At 48.9% G+C, this 19,921-nt stretch overlaps 5 non-coding genes across 5 annotated transcripts; 2 read left to right on the forward strand and 3 right to left on the reverse strand.

The window, feature by feature from the left end:
- Positions 1 to 3,033: 3,033 nt before the first annotated feature.
- On the reverse strand, positions 3,034 to 3,104 carry TRNAG-CCC (transfer RNA glycine (anticodon CCC)). The gene has a single exon. It is a non-coding gene; the product is annotated as a tRNA-Gly (tRNA).
- Positions 3,105 to 8,069: 4,965 nt separating this feature from the next.
- Positions 8,070 to 8,140, forward strand: TRNAG-CCC (transfer RNA glycine (anticodon CCC)). The gene has a single exon. It is a non-coding gene; the product is annotated as a tRNA-Gly (tRNA).
- Positions 8,141 to 15,089: 6,949 nt separating this feature from the next.
- Positions 15,090 to 15,161, reverse strand: TRNAE-UUC (transfer RNA glutamic acid (anticodon UUC)). Its single transcript has one exon. It is a non-coding gene; the product is annotated as a tRNA-Glu (tRNA).
- Positions 15,162 to 16,974: 1,813 nt separating this feature from the next.
- TRNAH-GUG (transfer RNA histidin (anticodon GUG)) lies at positions 16,975 to 17,046 on the reverse strand. The gene has a single exon. It is a non-coding gene; the product is annotated as a tRNA-His (tRNA).
- A 564-nt stretch (positions 17,047 to 17,610) lies between these two features.
- TRNAN-GUU (transfer RNA asparagine (anticodon GUU)) lies at positions 17,611 to 17,684 on the forward strand. The gene has a single exon. It is a non-coding gene; the product is annotated as a tRNA-Asn (tRNA).
- Positions 17,685 to 19,921: the final 2,237 nt, after the last annotated feature.

Here is a 19,921-nt window from a genome sequence, read left to right on the forward strand (position 1 = left end):
GTTCATCACAGCACAGAATCAAGGGTAAAAAGTCAAGGCACAGTTTGGGCCAACGTATCTGCAGTCAGCATAATCAACTGGTAACGGAAAAAAGACAGACCTATAGGAAAATCACCAAGGTTGGGGGGGAAGCATAGGAGAAAATTCAAGCGGCTAACAAACAGGTAATGGTGCTCAAATTCACCACCAAGAAGGGCTTTCCAAACGGGACCCTAATGAGAGAACATTACAGATAGGCAAAATAACAACAGCACCGCTAACAATTAAATGGGAGTAGGGGGTGAGGCAGAAGGTTATGACCGGGTAAAGCAGGGGCATGGTGCAGGAAAGGGCCGATACTAGCTTACGCCGTCATCTGTGTGTAGCTTACACAGCTGCGTGCATTACAGTCACTTGTTGTACGATACATACAGGTTCCGTGCGTTCTACCTTATGTATGTCACAATTTTTCAACAACCACCCCCTCCCCCCACCACCACCCCCAGTCCTCCCCACACCCCGCCACCCCAATGAATCTATGACAGAGAGAATGCTGTAGAGATTCCAAGATTTTGTTTCAAAAGAAAGGTGTGGACATTACTCTTTATTATACACCTCCAAAGACAATCCTATGCAGACCAGGCCCATGAAGTTGAGTTTTGGGTTGATGTGAGCCCAAGACTATTTATTCTCCAAGAACCAACCCTAACTGAAGATACCTGTAGGGGCGCCTGGGTGGCTCAGTCAGCTGGGCCCTTGCCTTAGGCTGGGATCATGATCCCGGGCTCCTGGGATGGAGCCCTGCCTCGTGGGATCCAGCCCCACCTCGGGCTCCCTGTTCCCCGGGGAGCCCGCTTCCCCCTCTTCCGCTCCCCCTGCTTGTGCTCTCTCTCTGTCAGATAAATAAATAAAATCTTTATTTAAGAAAAGAAGAGAAAATACCTGTAAAGGCTAAACTCCTTTAGTCCTATTATTTGAATACCCTGAAAAGGCTGTAGGCGGGAGCCATAACCGTTCAGATCTCTTCTTTGCTTTCTCATTGCTTGTTTCACAAGCCACAGCTCCTTTTTCCTCCTCTCCTCTAAGCTCTCCAAAAATTCTCCTGCAGTCCTGTCCTTGTGGTCTCCTCCCTCCCCTGCAACTTTCCTCCTGCTTCCTTACTGAAGATGAGGAAGGAAGAGGGGGAGGAAGGGGAGACCGCCTGAATATAGAGCAAGCTTCTCACAGGCCAGGAGAGGGTAAGGAAGGGAGGCAAAGACAATTCTCCCCCCCCCCCCCCACCCACAGCAACCAGGAAAGGGGAAATTGGGGGGATGTTATGGTCCTTAAAACCTGTACTCCATCGAGTGAGTAATCCATGACGTAAATCAGAACTCCTCCTCCCTCCCCGGACGGACCGCCACGGCCTAAATCCTGATTCCTGTTTACGGAGAAAATTGTATATCACAGTTCAGAATTTATTCATTAAAATTTCAGATTTCCAAAAAAAAAATTTTTAATTCCCCCCCCCCCAGATTTCCAAGAGTTTAAAAATAAGTTCATGACTAAAACAACTTCGGTGGTTCCAAGATAGTATCGCATCGTTTACGCTCAAAAGTAGAAAGACAGTCTCCGAATAACAAAACTCTTGGGATTGAATAAATCAAGTTAATTTTTTAAGATTTTAGAAGATTTTGCCTATTTTTTTTTTCTTTTTTTATTCGACAGGATAGAGACAGCCAGCGAGAGAGGGAACACAAGCAGGGGGAGTGGGAGAGGAAGAAGCAGGCTCATAATGGAGGAGCCTGATGTGGGGCTCGATCCCATAACGCCGGGATCACGCCCTGAGCCTAAAGCAGAGGCTTAACCGCTGTGCCACCCAGGTGCCTCTTACCTATTTATTAAAGAGAGAGCGAGCGAGCGAGCAAGCCGGCGAGCGTGAGCTGGGGGAGGGGCAGAAGGAAAGGGAGAAGCAGGCTCCCCGCTGAGCAAGGAGCCCAGCCCAGGGCTCCATTCCAGGACCCCGAGATCACGACCTGAGCAGAAGGCAGAGGCTTTAGCCGACTGAGCCACCCAGGGGCCCCTAAATCAAGTTTCTTTGGGCGTCAATGTCACTAACCTTCGATTTTAAGCTACTGTTAGGTAGGCGGATCTTCCAAAGACTTTCGGGTGAGAATTAATCACCGGTAGTGTCTAACGTAGTCACGCCCCTACTACCCTCAAATCGGAATCCCTCCCAAGGAGCGCCCAGGAGCTAGAAAACAAATCCGGGTCAACAGTTCCCAGAGTCTTTAGCTCCTTCTCCCTTTTTACAAATACACTTTTCGGGCCAACACCTGTTGAGGCGCATCGCCGGGCACGCGGCATCCTTCCCCGGAACCGCGAGGCGCGGGCGGGTGGAGCGCAGGCCGCGGCCGCTGACGACGTGAACGGACCCGGTCGCTGGTGTTGCGGTGCAGCGGCGCGAGCGAGGGGCCTCTGGCCGTAGCTCCCCTCGCGTCCACGCGGGTCCCTCTCCACCAGCTCCTCCGCCTTCCTTGGGCCGCCGACGCCGCCGCGGCCACTGGGGTGTCCGCCGGCCCCGCGGCCGCTCCCCTCCGGGGACCTTCCTGTCTCTGCCCTCGCTCCGTGGTGAGACGTGGCCCAGCGGCCGACCCAAGGTCCAGCACGGGCATCGGTGACCTACCTGGTGGCTCTTTGGGTTCCGTGGGTCCTGCAGGGGAAAGGCTGAAAGTAACTGTGGTCTTAGGTCCAAATAGTCTCAACCGCAAACCCCGCGGAGACACTTGCAGGTGGACGGGTAAGAACTCGCGAGTGCGGTGGTTGCTGCGCTGCACGCCCACGGCTACTCCACTTAGGCCCGGCCCCGGTGTGGATCGACTCCTTATTGCTTTCTGCTCAGAAATACCCTACGGATTTTGGCGGCCAGAATCACGAAACCACAGGACTTGGCCTGTGCCATGGGGAATGCGAGGATGGGGCGCCTCGTGGGAGGTCTGAGGTCTGCGGGTGAGCAGAGGGGGAGAGGCACCCACCCGGGTCGCCGGTGGGGCGGGAAAAAAGGAGGAGACAGGATGCATTGGCCGGGAATCGAACCCGGGTCTCCCGCGTGGGAGGCGAGAATTCTACCACTGAACCACCAATGCTTCACACGAACGAAGACGCGTGGTGCTTCTCTTCAAAGAATTTCCGGAGTGACCGTCGGATGGGGCACGGGGAAACGAAAGCGCTCCAGAGTAGGTTTACACGGATGTCTTCCGAGGACAGACTAACGAACCCACAGGCATCAAAAGCAAAGGCTTCAGAAGGACACTTTCATTCAGGCAACAGCGTGAAGTGGGGACTCCCGAACAAAATAGCAAAATAAACCGTTTCGTCGGATCACAACACAACTCTGAGAAAGGCGCAGTGATGCCTCTCTTGCTAGAAGGCAAGCTATGTGGAGGCTGAGTCATAAACTTGAGCTCAATAAGGAAAAGTACCTTCTCCTCAACCTTGAAGAACTTCGGTTCCATTTGGCCTCTGTCCAACACCCAAGATGCACACTGGCTCTGGCCAACAGGCTTTCAGTTACCACCTACGTGGACCAGGCATACATTTATTCCCACGTCTCTTTCGAAACTACAAACCTGCACTTCCAGCTAACAACTCCTGATTCATCTCAGGGTCACACAAGCTGCAACTTGATGCACCAGTGACTTCTCTGTCAGCATCACACACCACCAACTTCTGTACCTCGACACTCAGATCAGACCCAGGCACAGCCTCTCCCAAAAAGTAGTAGGTAGTGCACAGTGCGAGTGTTTCAGTCAGTCACCAAAACAACACCGAAATCTGTTCCTACCCCTACCTAGTATATGTATCTTCACCAACAACCATCTTGTTGCCCAAACCAGATCTTGCTGCCCTCTTAGGATATGCTCTCTCATCCTTCCGGCACAGACACATATGCCCAGTATTCTCAGAAGATACTGCCTAACTTGACTGGGTGCACCGCTGGCTTACTGCCACTTTGACTGCACCCTTCCATCCATCAACTCTTTCCTCCTTTAATACAACCAGGTAAGAAGCCAGGATCCTCACAGCCGGTGGGTCTACTCTAATCCATTTGCCTCACTACATCCTGAGGGACCCTTCCACAGCCTAAATCTGACATACCTGTAACCTAAAACCACCTGGTGTCCTCATATTCCTTCACTACAATGTTGTGATACCTGTGTGATGTGTACTCTGCCCCCCCCCCACTACCATCCCCATTATCTATCTCTTGCCAATTCTCAGGTCTGGCAACAGTGAAGTGCTGGATAGGTTGGGAAGGATCTCAGGATCTCTTGCTTCTCTCTACAGGGGATGGTCTCTACAAATGCCCCCTTTGTTCTTCAAATTCATTCTCATGTAACTCTTTTTGGGTATGAATTTAAAAGCATCATCCATGTATGAAAAAATGGATTAAGCTTGACTTCATTAAAATAAAGTCCTTCCTCTCTGCAAAAGACACTGTTTTGGGAGTCAAAAGACAAGCCAAAATCTGGGAGTAAATATTTGCAAAGTGCCTATCTGATAAAGGACTTGTATTCAAAATATACTAAGAACTCTATTACTCAACAATAAGAATTTCAAAACCCAATTAAATAATGGGCAAAATATTCGAACAGTCAAAAATATATAGGTGACAACTCAGGACATGAAAATTTTTTCAACATTATTTGTCATTAGGGAATTGCAAATTAAAACAAAAATCGGATACCAGTACACACCTGTTAGGATGGTTAAGTCTAAATAGTAACACTACCAAATGCAGTGAAGATGTGGAGTAGTGGGAACCATCATTCATTACTTTGGGGAATGCAAAATGATACAGCCTCTTGGGGACAGTGTTTGGCAGTGTCCTGCAAAGCTAAACATAATCTTACCAGATATACTGCATTAGTATTCAAGGTATGTACCAAAATATGTTGAAAATTTATGTCCACAACAGAAACTCACACATGAATGTTCATAGAAACTGGAAGCAACTAAGATGCCCTTCGATAGGTTGAATGGATTGAACAAACTGTGGAATAGTGTTAAGGAATAAAAAGAAATGGGCTACCATAAAAAAGGTATAAAAGAACCTTAAATTCATATTGCTAAGTGAAAGAAGCCTGTCTGAAAAGACCACATACGACATTCTGGAAAAAGGCAAAGCTATAGAGACTAAAAAAGATCAGTGGTTGCCAGGACTTGGAGGGGAGAAGGCTGATTATGTGGAGTACAGGGAATATTTAGGGTATCGAAAGTATTTTGTATGACATAGTAATGATAGATACATGACATTATCAACTTGTCAAAACTCACAGAACTTTAAAAAAGAGTGAACTTTGGGGCGCCTGGGTGGCACAGCGGTTAAGCGTCTGCCTTAGGCTCAGGGCGTGATTTCGGCATTATGGGATCAAGCCCCACATCAGGCTCCTCCGCTATGAGCCTGCTTCTTCCTCTCCCACTCCCCCTGCTTGTTTTCCCTCTCTCGCTGGCTGTTTCTATCTCTGTCGAATAAATAAATAAAATCTTTTAAAAAAAAAAAGAGTGAACTTTAATGTAAGCTATGTGCTTTAGTTAATAATGTATCAATATTGGTTCATTATTTGTAACATATGTATCATATAAATGCAATATATTAATAATAGGACTGGGGGGACTGAATAAGAGAACTCTGCTATCTGCTCAATTTTTTTGTAATCCTAAAACAGTTTTAAAACTAAAGGGTATCAATTAATACAAACCCAAAGATCTTTTGATCAGATTTGACTGGTGGAGTGTAAAACAAAAAGGCACAATAAAAATTATTTTCTTGTGAGTGTGGATCTCCATTTGGGGCTCATTCTTGTCTTTAATATTACCAAGAACAGCAAACGAGGGCCTAACTCCTTAGAAAGGTCAGAAGCCTCACTATCCAACTCCCTGCACCCAAGTGTCCCCCTCCCTTGGGCCCCTAATGACTCTCCCATAGCCACTTCTATCCCTCAGTGAACTTCACTTTTTGATCCCACTATATGTGCTATGTGGACAAAGGATAGGATAGGACAAAGAACAATGGTGACAGTGGTTTAGGTTTTAAGTATTATTTCAAATCGCAGAGACCCACCAGGCACATTTGAGGCTTCAAAGACATACTCTTGCCAGGTGACGACTGCACTGCAGGTCAATAAACACGTGCGATCCCTTCAGCAGCCCTGCAAAATCCTTGTTTAGAGCAATTCCTTAAGGTCTTCTGCTCTGGAATTAACTAAAGAAGAATTATTGCTATTTTTTTCCCTGCACAGACAATGCCACATCTGGAAACCAGAACCCAGATTCAACCGGTTTTGTCTGTGCAAAAAGGAAAACCTAACGGATAAACCAATATGCAATAGCTGGGGTTTGAACGTGGGTCTCCCATATGGGAGGCAAAGATTCTGCCACTGAACCACCAAAGCTTCATTCCACAGCTGATCTAGGTCTAATCATGAAGTATTCAAAGGACTTTGAAAAGATTTCTTAAAATAAATTTGTATAGACGTCTTTGGTAGACACCCAGAGCAAAGGCTTGCATAGGAAACTTAAATCACGCAGCACTATAAAGTTGAGGTATTCAAATAAGAATCATTTTCTCACTTCAGATACACTCCCTTTGCTGGCCCATTGCTTAGTGCCTCCCAAACCCCTTTCCTCCCAACCTTGATACAAACATGTTTTTTCCCCCAATAGGCATTCAGAACCCAGTATCAGTTTGGGAGGCTGGACATTTGGGGATGTACCTGAGTTAATCCAGAAGATCTGGGTGATAATTGAGCTTCTCTCATCCTACCTGTATTTTGAGTCCTTGAAAGACCAAGGATTAAATGGTCCTGCTTTTTCCCTGTATTTGAGAGAGATCTACAAAAGGGTAAATATGTGAAAATAACATTCCAATATCTTCCCTTTAAGACCTTCTTTGGCCACTCAAGGAGGCCATGCCATGGCAAAACATTTGGATTAGACTCTGGACAGAAGCTAGAATGATACTTTTCTATCCAATGTAAACTGTTTTTGTCCTTTGCCTTTCTCTGGTATTCTGATATTTATATTTTCACTCTTTAATGCTTGCCTTCTAGCAAGAGAGGCATCACTGCACCTCTGTGGCTCCTGTCCTTCAAAAAGTCATAATGATTCTGAGTCCCAGCATGTGGGGGAGCTCTCCAGGTTCCCTTCTTCAGTTTCATTTCCCCAGGGAAAATTGGGGAAAGAACTCTCTCCCTATTTCAATGTCATCAAAGGACATTTCAACCACCCATATTTTTCTAAAAATTAGCCTGCTCCTTACATGGCCAATACACCGAGGCCTGTGCTCACGGGCATCTCAGAGCCAGCAAATGCTACAACTCAGTGCAGCAGGGAGTCCAATTTAGGAGATTAGATTCTCCAAAACTGTTAATCATCCGTCACAAGCTTACTAGTAATCTCGTCATAATTATGGTACATCACATACCCATCGAAATGTTATTGAACACCTTAAGGGGCAGACACATACTATTGTTATAATGATCACCAGACCGACTCCTAAATCTTGAACAAAGAAAGAAAGAAAGAAAAACCACCCAGTTACGAAGACCTAACTCCATTGACCGAAATGTGTTTCTTCTGATTCCTTCTTCTAATTCCAGTCTGCGTCGGCTGCTTCTTTCTTTCCACCGGCTAGAATTTTACTGGCCTAAGCTGGCAAGTTAGATAACGTTCTCAGACCGTCTAAAGTGACGGTTCGAATTTGACGGCCGAAGGTTCTGGGTCATCTTCGAGGGGTCTGGATGAATTTCGGACGTTTTCCTGCCGGGGTCTGTTCGTACAGTTGGGCAGAGCCTTTCTCAGAGTTGTGTTGTGATCCGACGAAACGGTTTATTTTGCTATTTTGTTCGGGAGTCCCCACTTCACGCTGTTGCCTGAATGAAAGTGTCCTTCTGAAGCCTTTGCTTTTGATGCCTGTGGGTTCGTTAGTCTGTCCTCGGAAGACATCCGTGTAAACCTACTCTGGAGCGCTTTCGTTTCCCCGTGCCCCATCCGACGGTCACTCCGGAAATTCTTTGAAGAGAAGCACCACGCGTCTTCGTTCGTGTGAAGCATTGGTGGTTCAGTGGTAGAATTCTCGCCTCCCACGCGGGAGACCCGGGTTCGATTCCCGGCCAATGCATCCTGTCTCCTCCTTTTTTCCCGCCCCACCGGCGACCCGGGTGGGTGCCTCTCCCCCTCTGCTCACCCGCAGACCTCAGACCTCCCACGAGGCGCCCCATCCTCGCATTCCCCATGGCACAGGCCAAGTCCTGTGGTTTCGTGATTCTGGCCGCCAAAATCCGTAGGGTATTTCTGAGCAGAAAGCAATAAGGAGTCGATCCACACCGGGGCCGGGCCTAAGTGGAGTAGCCGTGGGCGTGCAGCGCAGCAACCACCGCACTCGCGAGTTCTTACCCGTCCACCTGCAAGTGTCTCCGCGGGGTTTGCGGTTGAGACTATTTGGACCTAAGACCACAGTTACTTTCAGCCTTTCCCCTGCAGGACCCACGGAACCCAAAGAGCCACCAGGTAGGTCACCGATGCCCGTGCTGGACCTTGGGTCGGCCGCTGGGCCACGTCTCACCACGGAGCGAGGGCAGAGACAGGAAGGTCCCCGGAGGGGAGCGGCCGCGGGGCCGGCGGACACCCCAGTGGCCGCGGCGGCGTCGGCGGCCCAAGGAAGGCGGAGGAGCTGGTGGAGAGGGACCTGCGTGGACGCGAGGGGAGCTACGGCCAGAGGCCCCTCGCTCGCGCCGCTGCACCGCAACACCAGCGACCGGGTCCGTTCACGTCGTCAGCGGCCGCGGCCTGCGCTCCACCCGCCCGCGCCTCGCGGTTCCGGGGAAGGATGCCGCGTGCCCGGCGATGCGCCTCAACAGGTGTTGGCCCGAAAAGTGTATTTGTAAAAAGGGAGAAGGAGCTAAAGACTCTGGGAACTGTTGACCCGGATTTGTTTTCTAGCTCCTGGGCGCTCCTTGGGAGGGATTCCGATTTGAGGGTAGTAGGGGCGTGACTACGTTAGACACTACCGGTGATTAATTCTCACCCGAAAGTCTTTGGAAGATCCGCCTACCTACCTAACAGTAGCTTAAAATCAAAGGTTAGTGACATTGAGGGAGGTTCCCCCACGCCCAAATAAACTTGATTTAGGGGCGCCTGGGTGGCTCAGTCGGCTAAAGCCTCTGCCTTCTGCTCAGGTCTTGATCTCGGGGTCCTGGAATGGAGCCCTGGGCTGGGCTCCTTGCTCAGCGGGGAGCCTGCTTCTCCCTTTCCTTCTGCCCCTCCCCCAGCTCACGCTCGCCGGCTTGCTCGCTCGCTCTCTCTCTCTTTAATAAATAGGCAAGAGGCGCCTGGGTGGCACACCGGTTAAGCGTCTGCCTTCGGCTTAGGGCGTGATCTCGGCGTTATGGGATCGAGCCCCACATCAGGTTCCTCCACTATGAGCCTGCTTCTTCCTCTCCCACTCCCCCTGCTTGTGTTCCCTCTCTCGCAGGCTGTCTCTATCCTGTCGAATAAAAAAGGAAAAAAAAATAGGCAAAATCTTAAAAAATTAACTTGATTTATTCAATCCCAAGAGTTTTGTTATTCCGAGACTGTCTTTCTACTTTTGAGCGTAAACGATGCGATACTATCTTGGAACCACCGAAGTTCTTTTAGTCATAAACTTGTTTTTAAACTCTTGGAAATCTGGGGGGGGGGGATTAAAAATTTTTTTTTTTTTTGGAAATCTGAAATTTTAATGAATAAATTCTGAACTGTGATATACAATTTTCTCTGTAAACAGGAATCAGGATTTAGGCCATGGCGGTCCGGGGAGGGAGGAGGAGTTCTGATTTACGTCATGGATTACTCACTCGATGGAGTACAGGTTTTAAGGACCATAACATCCCCCCAATTTCCCCTTTCCTGGTTGCTGGGGGCGGGGGAATTGTCTTTGCCTCCCTTCCTTACCCTCTCCTGGCCTGTGAGAAGCTTGCTCCATATTCAGGCGGTCTCCCCTTCCTCCCCCTCTTCCTTCTCCATCTTCAGTAAGGAAGCTGGAGGAAAGTTGCAGGGGAGGGAGGAGACCACAAGGACAGGACTGCAGGAGAATTTTTGGAGAGCTTAGAGGAGAGGAGGAAAAAGGAGCTGTGGCTTGTGAAACAAGCAATGAGAAAGCAAAGAAGAGATCTGAACGGTTATGGCTCCCGCCTACAGCCTTTTCAGGGTATTCAAATAATAGGACTAAAGGAGTTTAGCCTTTACAGGTATTTTCTCTTCTTTTCTTAAATAAAGATTTTATTTATTTATCTGACAGAGAGAGAGCACAAGCAGGGGGAGCGGGAGAGGGGGAAGCGGCTCCCCGGGGAACAGGGAGCCCGAGGTGGGGCTGGATCCCACGAGGCAGGGCTCCATCCCAGGAGCCCGGGATCATGATCCCAGCCTAAGGCAAGGGCCCAGCTGACTGAGCCACCCAGGCGCCCCTACAGGTATCTTCAGTTAGGGTTGGTTCCTGGAGAATAAATAGTCTTTGGGCTCACATCAACCCAAAACTCAACTTCATGGGCCTGGTCTGCATAGGATTGTCTTTGGAGGTGTATAATAAAGAGTAATGTCCACACCTTTCTTTTGAAACAAAATCTTGGAATCTCTACAGCATTCTCTCTGTCATAGATTCATTGGGGTGGCGGGGGGTGTGTGGGGAGGACTGGGGGTGGTGGTGGGGGGAGGGGGTGGTTGTTGAAAAATTGTGACATACATAAGGTAGAATGCACGGAACCTGTATGTATCGTACAACAAGTGACTGTAATGCACGCAGCTGTGTAAGCTACACACAGATGACGGTGTAAGCTAGTATCGGCCCTTTCCTGCACCATGCCCCTGCTTTACCCGGTCATAACCTTCTGCCTCATCCCCTACTCCCATTTAATTGTTAGCGGTGCTGTTGTTATTTTGCCTGTCTGTAATGTTCTCTCATTAGGGTCCCGTTTGGAAAGCCCTTCTTGGTAGTGAATTTGAGCACCATTACCTGTTTGTTAGCCGCTTGAATTTTCTCCTATGTTTTCCCCCCCAACCTTGGTGATTTTCCTATAGGTCTGTCTTTTTCCGTACCGGTTGATTATGCTGACTGCAGATACGTTGGCCCAAACTGTGCCTTGACTTTTTACCCTTGATTCTGTGCTGTGATGAACAGAGATCCTTGAAGTAGTTGGCTTAATCAGCCTCTTCATTAAGAATTAGTCTTTTTGTCTTATTTTTAAAATCCTTGCTTACCCTTGAGATCATGGGAATACCCTGCTCATTAATACCAACCAAAATAATTTGCGGCTTCATTTCACATTTTGGTGCCTAATCCACATGGAAGTGACTTTGGTCGTGGTGGAGGTAGGGATCATATGTCATCCTTCCCCTGCCCCCCCCCCCAGTACATGGGATTGAATTCTTATATGCTATAATCATTGAACATTTATAATGTTTTTAATACCTCCGGTTTTTGAATCTTCAATTTAGCCTGCTTTCTCTATTTGTGTATATACCAAAGAAACTCGATTCTCTTAATAGTTCTAGTAAGTTATTTCATATATATAAATAATTATAGTACTCTTTTTTCCATTTTCACTTCTCATACTTTTTCTTGCCTTTTCTCACCGGCTAAGTTCTCCATCACAGTGGTGAAGAGAAGTGGTTGCGGTGGGCCTCTGTGTCTGCTTCTTGCTGGTTCCTAACTGGTAAGGGTAGGGGGAAACTGTCAGTATTTTATCATCAACTGTCATGTGTGCTGAAGGTTTTTATTTGTTTGTTTTTGGTTTGGAAGCTACCCTTTAGCAGATTAGGACTGTTCTCTTCCTCTTACGCTAAGAGGTTTTGAACAATCATAAACTGATAATGAATTTTTTCAAACACCTTTTCTGTGCTTTAGTGATTCTGATTTTCCTCCCATAAGTTGTTAGTGTGATGAATTCATGTATCTTCTAATGATAATCAAATGTTTCCCCAGCGTAAGACCAATTTTGTCATGACATATCTTGTAATAGATATTTTGATCCAGTCTTTTAAAGAATTTTTGCAGCTATGTATACTCAGCAATAAGTGAGGCCTGTAATTTCTGTTTTTCACATTGCCTTTTTGGTTTTTGGTTTCAACCCAAACTCATAAACATAAGTTGGGGAATTCTGCCATCTTTTGATGCTTTTAGAATTTCTTTGTTTTTGGAGTCATTTCTTCTAATGAACTTTTTTGGTCCTTGAGCTTTCTTTGCAGGAAGACTTTGAGTTCTAATTAAAAAAAAAAAATTAATGCTTGTAGGACTAGTCCTCCTCCCCACCCCTGCCCAATTCACTATTGCCATATACCTACATGCCCTCTAAAACTTTTAATTGGTTGACGTATGCGTGTTTGTGATACTCATTATTGTTTCCTTACGTCTGCCCATTCAGTAGCAGTGACTTCCTGCTTCCCTCTTCCCAGTTTTATCTGAGCGGTCTTTTCAAAGATCCAACCATTGACTTTTCTCTTTTGTATATCTATTTCTAATTTTCTCTCTTACTTTCCTTTCTTCTTTAATTTCTAATTTTCAAATTCCTGCTTTTATATTTAACCTCTGGTCCTAACTGCTTTGGTTGTTCTTGTTATTTTTTTGGTTACTCTCTGAGATGGAGGTTTAGCTGGTTAGTGATCAGCCCTAATTGTCATGAATTACATTTAAAGCCATGTATTATCCTCTGAAGACTGGTTTCACCACACCTTGTGCAGTAGCTGCAGTCTTTTCAGTTTTGTTTGCTTCAGAATTATTCCCTAATTTCCATCTGCATGTCTACTCTGATACAAGCATTGATGGAAGTATCTCTGAAATTCCAGATACCTGAGGTTTCATCTTATGTCTTATGACTGAATTCTAGATGCTGAGTCTCTGGAAATGTTATTGGAGGGCACTTCTACAGCCCTACGATGAGTGTGTTCTCCTTTGAATATGCTCTCCTCTGGCAGGCTCTTAGAGTTTGTTACCCGCTGGGAAACATACCACACCAAGTTGATGGCCTGGGGTCTCCCGGACTACCCAGGCTATGTACCCTCAAGGCTACATCCACTAGAGGTCAAGCCCGTGGCCACAATTTCCTCAGGGGCCTTTTTACTTAATGTTTAAAGATTTTACTGTCAAGTAATCTCTACATCCAACCTGGGGCTGGAATTTACAACCCGGAGGGGGATCCAGTGTGGCACGCTCTACCGGAGTGAGCCAGCCAGGCACCTGCTTGCTTGTGTGCCTGCTTACTCAATTTATTTATTCTCATGGGCTTTTTAAACTTTCCTTTACCTTATACTGCTTGTAGTGCCAAGGCTGCCTTGTCCAAAGAGCCCTGGGATTTGAAGGGGAAAGACAGGGTCACACCCTTCCCCCCAAGGGCCTAAGACTTTAGGGTCCCATCTTAATGTAGTGAGGATCTCCTTCTCAAGTGAGCTTGGGACTGAAAGTGTAGATTTCTGTGCCAAGGCTGCCTTGTCCAAAGAGCCCTGGGATTTGAAGGGGAAGGACTAGGGTCACTCTTCCCCCCAAGGGCTTAAGACTTTAGGGTCCCACCTTAATGTAGTGAGGATCTCCTTCTCAAGTGAGCTTGGGACTGAAAATGTCGATTTCTGTGTTCCTAGCCCTCAAGGTTCCCGAACAGAAGACAAAATAGCTATCCTGGCAATCCACCTAGGAGCAGAAGCTTTGATGCCTCTGTTTTTACTTTTTGCACGAGCACCTGCAAATTTTACGTGGCAAGCTTGCTATCTGCCTTTAGACTCTTTTTTTTTTAAGCACGGTACCGATCAAGCTCAAGGAAAAAGAAACAAACGAACACCAAAAAACGCTCGTAATCGGAAATGAAATAGACTGTATTCTCCGACTTCGAAAACTCTGCATTTATTGACAACCCTAGGAGGAAAGACCCACGTGGGGACTAAAAAAAGACAACCAGGGGGCCAAGAGCACCCAGACTTCCTTGTGAGACAACCACCAACAGAACCATAGAAACCTTGCCCAGCGGGCTCGCGCCCCCACCTGCAGCCTTCCATCCCTCCACGGTACACTCAGGGTCACCACCTTCCCCTCCACCCAACCGCCGCCATTCTTCCCAACGCTCCCGAAAGGAGTTCAAGCGACGCCCCGTCCCCCCACATCACGCGCCTCACGGGAACCCACGAGTTCGCCCCTTCGACCTTCCGCCTTGCGGCAGCGGCTCCACACCCAGCGCCCGGCAGCCCCTGCGCGGCCTCAGCTCCACACCGCGCCTGCTGCCTCTGCGCTCTGGGGCCGCAGCGCCTCCCCCGGCCCCGGCTCGCTCTCTTCGTGCCTTCCAGTAGACGTCGCGTTGACCCCCAAAGGCCTTGGGAGCCAGTGTCGAAGGGAAAAAAGGAAATGTGCCCCGTGCCTGGTAGAGTGTGCAGGGTTTAAGTGCGGCAGTCCCTGGAGAAACAGTGGGCTTTGACTGTGGCACCGTCGTTCTGGCATCCTAGGGTTGAGTTTGACTGCTGCGGGCTTCGGCTTACGGAAGCAGTAAGAGCTTCCCATTTGGTGCACACTTCCCTTGCTACCTTCGTGGGGTCAGTTAACAGCGCCTCCCTACACCGCTTCGTCTGCGAATGGGACAGCCTTCGAGGAGGACCCGCTCGCCTCCCGGCGCTCCCCTGCCTCTCAGTCCTCGCGGGTATCGGGTCCAGGCACGTCTTCCGAACGCGGAGTAAGCCTTTTCTGCGCGAACTGAGCTGACGAGGCTGGGCCCACCGGCCGGTGTCGGGCGTACACACGAACACCGCGACGTGGCTTGGCCTCCAGAGATGGGTTTTTCGGAGCTCAGCCTGATCTGCGCCCCTGGGGCGACCCCACAGGGTTGGGAACCTCTGTCGCGTAGCGTAAACACGAGCCCGCTCCTTAGTGGCCCCCGGAAGTCACTTCTGCGGTCGACGGACCTGGGGACCAGCAAGCCCGGTGCGCCCCGAAGAAGGACCGGCCGTCCACCACCCCCATCCCCACGTCCCGGCCTGGGAGTTGAAGAGTCCGCGTCGTGCGGAGCGGACACCGCACCTCACCTGCTGGACTGAAAGGCAGATTTCTGCATAAAAAGTGATTCCCTGACCGGGAATCGAACCCGGGCCGCGGCGGTGAAAGCGCCGAATCCTAGCCACTAGACCACCAGGGAGCCGCTGGAGGACAGTTCCACTGGCTACCCACGGGAGTGACATTTTCCCCCTGAGCTGTGGAAGGCCTTGGGCCTTCAGGGAGGTCACCCGTCCTCCCAGGAGCGCGCTTTCAGTAAAGACGTTCCCTCCCAGCTCTCGGGAAAACAAGAGCCCGCAGGAGATGCCCCGAGGGCGGCCAGGTCCGCAAGGCCCACAGCGAGTCGCCCCGGCCCGGCCCGGCCGCCCCTCAGAGCTGCCCTGGAGACGCGCCTTCGCGAGGCCGCGTGCGGACACGAGGTAGCCGCGAGGGCGCGGGAGGGGAGGCGCCCGGCGTGAGACCCCGGCGTCCCCAACATCACCCGGTGGACTTCGGGGGACGCAGCAACCGAGGCCGCGCGTAGGGACCGCTTTCAAGGAGGGCTCGGCGGCCGGGAACTGGATTCCGGATTTATGCCCCCCACCCGCCTACAACCTGCTGCCCCCGCAGCTTACGCTACCGCACCTGAAGACTTCCTCGGAGCCCCTATAGACCGTGCAATGTGCCAGTGGCATCAGGAGACACAAATAGGGAAAGGGGCTGAGCTGGGAGACCGGAAACTGACCCACAGCTGACCTGGTGAATTCGTTTTCAATAGAGAGTTCAACGGGGAAAGGAAATAGGTTCAATCAACGGGGGCGGGAAACAGCTTTATTTCTACCTCATGCTACACACAAAAATTAATGGGAGGTGCCTCGCGAAACATAATAGTTAAAGGCATAAAGCATTTTTTGAGGATACTTTGTGACTTGGTGGTAGGCAGAGATTTACTAAACAAGAACCAGGGGGAAAATGTATATATAAAAAAAAGACATTTCAAGTTGGACTTCATCAACATTAACAGCATCTTCTCATCCAACGAGGCCACCAAGACAGTGAAAACAGCAAGGCACAGACAGGGAGTAAACGTTCACAAAATATATCTGACAAAACGAGCAAGCAAGCCCGCAAACCTGTAACTATAAGGTAAATGAGCTCCTTCAAACTGATCATTAAAACAGATCCGACAAGTCAAGTTTTTTAGATGGGTAAGAGACAGGAACAGAGCCTTCGGGCAAGAAGACACACGAGGCCAGCAAAGCACGGAAAAGAGTGCTCAATATTTTTAGCCGCCAGAGAAATGGATATTAAAATCGCACTGAGATAGCACTGCTCCCAGCAGCACGACTAAAATTATAAGGGTAGGAAACGCCCAATCTTGGCAAAGATGCGGAACAAGCACACTCTCAGCGGTATCCCGATGAATACCATGTGGCGTGGAAGGGGCTGCCGACAGGCATTTTCAAATCCTTGAGGCTACGCCACGACTGACTAGAGAGGTTGCTGTGATGACCACAAGGGGGACAATAGCCACGGGCTGAGAAAGTCCCCTGAAGCAGAGATTCCCAGCAGCCAAGGTTCGAGGCGCTCAACAGGTCTGCGGAGGAGGTGACACTTATCGGATGGAAAGTCGTCTCTGGTCTTTGAAGATCCTTAGGGTTTTTTGAGGAACACAGAGACGCCGTTTCCCAGCAACGACAGCCCACGGGGTTCCTGGCTGGACAGTTGGGGACGCGGGGACTTGTCCTCATTTGGAGCCGCGCTGAAGATAAGCCCTTTAGCTCAGTTTCCTTGCGCTCAGAGTCGGAGCGGAGAAGGTCCGAGGTTAGCGCGGAGTGGAGTTTTCCTTCCCTTCGGGTGAAGAAGACCTCCTGGCGCGGCGGCCGGTGGCCGTCGGGAAGCAGGGCTCCCTGGCCCCCAGGTAAGGGACGGGCCGGGCGGGTTTAAACGCAAAGTAAAAGAGCAGCTGGGAGGACTGCCGTGACTCGGATTCGAACCGAGGTTGCTGCGGCCACAACGCAGAGTACTAACCACTATACGATCACGGCGCGCCACCCTCCCGGCGGCAGGCTCGGTCGTCGCTCTAGGACTTTTGACGCAAAGTCATTCCAGTTACTGCGCCGTCTTCTTTTCGGACAAACTGCAGGTACTGGCGCTGCGGTCCCTTTCCTAGCCGCTCTCAGGTTTTCCTTCCCTTCCTCTCGACTCTCCTTCGCCATGAAGACGAACCAACCACAAAAAGCATGCTCCGGTCCCACAATCCGGCTGGTGCCTCTGCACAGGCGTCCTGGGAAGTCTCCTTGTCCCTTGCCCCTGGGAACGCCTCCCGGGCTTTTCCTTGCCGCCTCTTGGCGTTTGCGCCCTTTTGACCACCCCCACCCCACCCTCTCTCCAGCTTCCCCCACACCGACCGCAGCCTAGTGGAGCGAGCGGAGCGCCAGCGGCGCCGAAGGACGGGCGCCGGCGGAACAAACGCGAAGAACGGTCCCGGGACCCCACCGGCCTTCAGCTTCCCTCCGGCCCTACTCGCCTCAGACAGGCGGCGGGTGGCTCCCCCTAGCGTTGAGTGCGTGCTTGCTCTCTACCGGGATGTGGGCGGGAGCTCCCCGAAGGTCTCTGTGGCGCAATCGGTTAGCGCGTTCGGCTGTTAACCGAAAGGTTGGTGGTTCGAGCCCACCCAGGGACGCGGCGGTATTTTTAGGAGGTAGGAAGTGTCCTTTGGCATGTGCACACCAGGAGGACCGTAGCCAAGATCAGAAAGCCACCTCGGATCCTAGAGAGGGAGAGCTCTGGGAAAACAGGTCGCTGGGAATCCGAAGTCCTCGAAAGAGTACAACCCTCCGAATGCCTCTTAACAACGCAGCTTCTGCCAATGTGTGTTTGCGCCAGTATTTATTTAACGCTTTCGTCGTACTCTTTACGTTAAGTTGATTCTAGGGTCTTATGGTTTCAGATACTGCTGTCGTCATCGGTCTCGTACTTGACAAATATTTCGACAGGGGAGAGTCCCGGAAGAGCAATTGCTCTGACGTAGTGTTTCCATGGTTTTTATATGATCCAGTTCTTTCCCTTGTTGGCTTGTTAGCTGTAACTCTCTCTCTTGTTATTCCAGCGCCTGCTTTGGGCTTCATAGCTGCATACATCTGTAACTTACCAGCCTCCCTCCCTCCAAGGGATCTCCTACGTCTTCACGTTTCTTCCCTGCCCGCCTTTATGCGCTAGCTATGGTGCTTTTTCCTTTGCATGTTAGAAACCCCAAGTCCCATCCCCACTACTTTGGTTTCATGTGCCTCGTGTTTTTAAGGAGATTTAAATAATGAGAAAGAAATCTTGTCTAGTTTCCCATGCGGTTACCATTCTGTGTCCTTCATCCTGCTGGCTACATGCAGATTCCCATCTGGTGTGGGTGTCCTTCTTCCTGGAGGACTCCTTTAACATTTCTTGTAGTGTGGGTCGGCTGGTGATGTAATCTTTCAGCATTTCTGTGTCTGTCAATGTCACTCACCTTCATTTTTGAAAGGCTGTTTTGGAGGGGAGGCATAGACTTCCTTGTGGCCTTTGAGGTAGCTCAGTGCTTTCTCACACTGCTTCCCACGAGAAAACTGACATCATCTTTATTTCTGTGTCCTATACCTACCACGCCTTTCTCCTCTGGCCGCTTTGCAGATTTTGTTTTCTTTTTCCATGGATTTGAGCAATATAATTAGGACGTGACTAGATACGGTTTTCTCATGTGGCTTGTGCTCATCCATTGTGTTCGTCTGGCTCCTCGGATTGGTGGGTTTATGATTTTTATTATGATTGAAAATTCTTCTGTCGTTGTTTCCTCAAAAAATGCTTCGTTCTCCCCAGTCTTTTCAGGGACTCCAATCACTCATACCTTTTTTTTTTCCTTCCCCAATCACTCATATCTTTTAAAGTTGCCCTGCCATTCACTGGCAGCCCTTTCCTTGCTGGCGCAGACATCGCATGTGTTTTTTCCACTCCCCGATACCTCCTAAAGGTTCACACAGCTCCTCTTCATCTGTTCATTCGGCCACTCTACCTAATGCCTGAAAATGTGCAGCAGCACTATAGTAAAAGTGTTTTGTGATTTATCTCTTAATGAGACATGCTCTAGGCGAAGATGATACATTAATTAACTCAGTCGAATATCGTCGGAGGAACTTAAAGATCACAATAGATATTAAAATTGCAAATTGACCTGACACATAATGGAGAAATGCGTGTTGGGATCAGACATGATACCTAAAAAGGTTTACCCCCCCAAAAGTGTAAGAATAATTAAGTCACTACGATTTCCAGAGTTATAAGACTTAATCTCCATTTAAAAAATTATATGATGTATTTATCTTATGGAAACACATAATTTCATCTTGTATAAATTCTTAAACAGTGTTGGAATCAAAGGGTGTTCGTTGGGCCAGCAAAACCAGTATAGGAAATTTAGGCAGCTAAGGGTCACTAGGATTTTGAAGAGAAAATAAACCCAAGACTTGTGTAAACTGGAATGCTACCTACCAATATTTGCTACAGTATTAGAAAAATCTAGAGGACAACATAAAGCAGTTTTTAGATTAACGTTATGAAACCAGTCAGATGCACACAAGGAGTCCTCTTTAGAAATAGGACATGATATAAACATCTTCTATGCCATTATATATAAATTATTTAAGTCCTTTAAAGTGTTTAAAAGGACTCGAGATTCCACTTGATTTTTTTTCTTGTAGCTAGCACTGAGACCACTAATCTATCTACAGCAAAACTCTTTTTGTTTTGGTTTTGGTTTTGTTTGTTTGTTTTTATTGTTTCCCCTGAGTTACAGATTCAGCAAGAAAGGAAGTGGGATGGGAGCCTGGCTGGCTCAGTTGGAAGAGCATGTGTCTCTTGATCTCAGGATTGTTGAGTTCCAGCTGACACACC

The sequence above is a fragment of the Ursus arctos genome, unplaced genomic scaffold (genome assembly GCF_023065955.2).
Source record: "Ursus arctos isolate Adak ecotype North America unplaced genomic scaffold, UrsArc2.0 scaffold_12, whole genome shotgun sequence".
Classification (NCBI taxonomy): Eukaryota; Metazoa; Chordata; class Mammalia; order Carnivora; family Ursidae; genus Ursus; species Ursus arctos.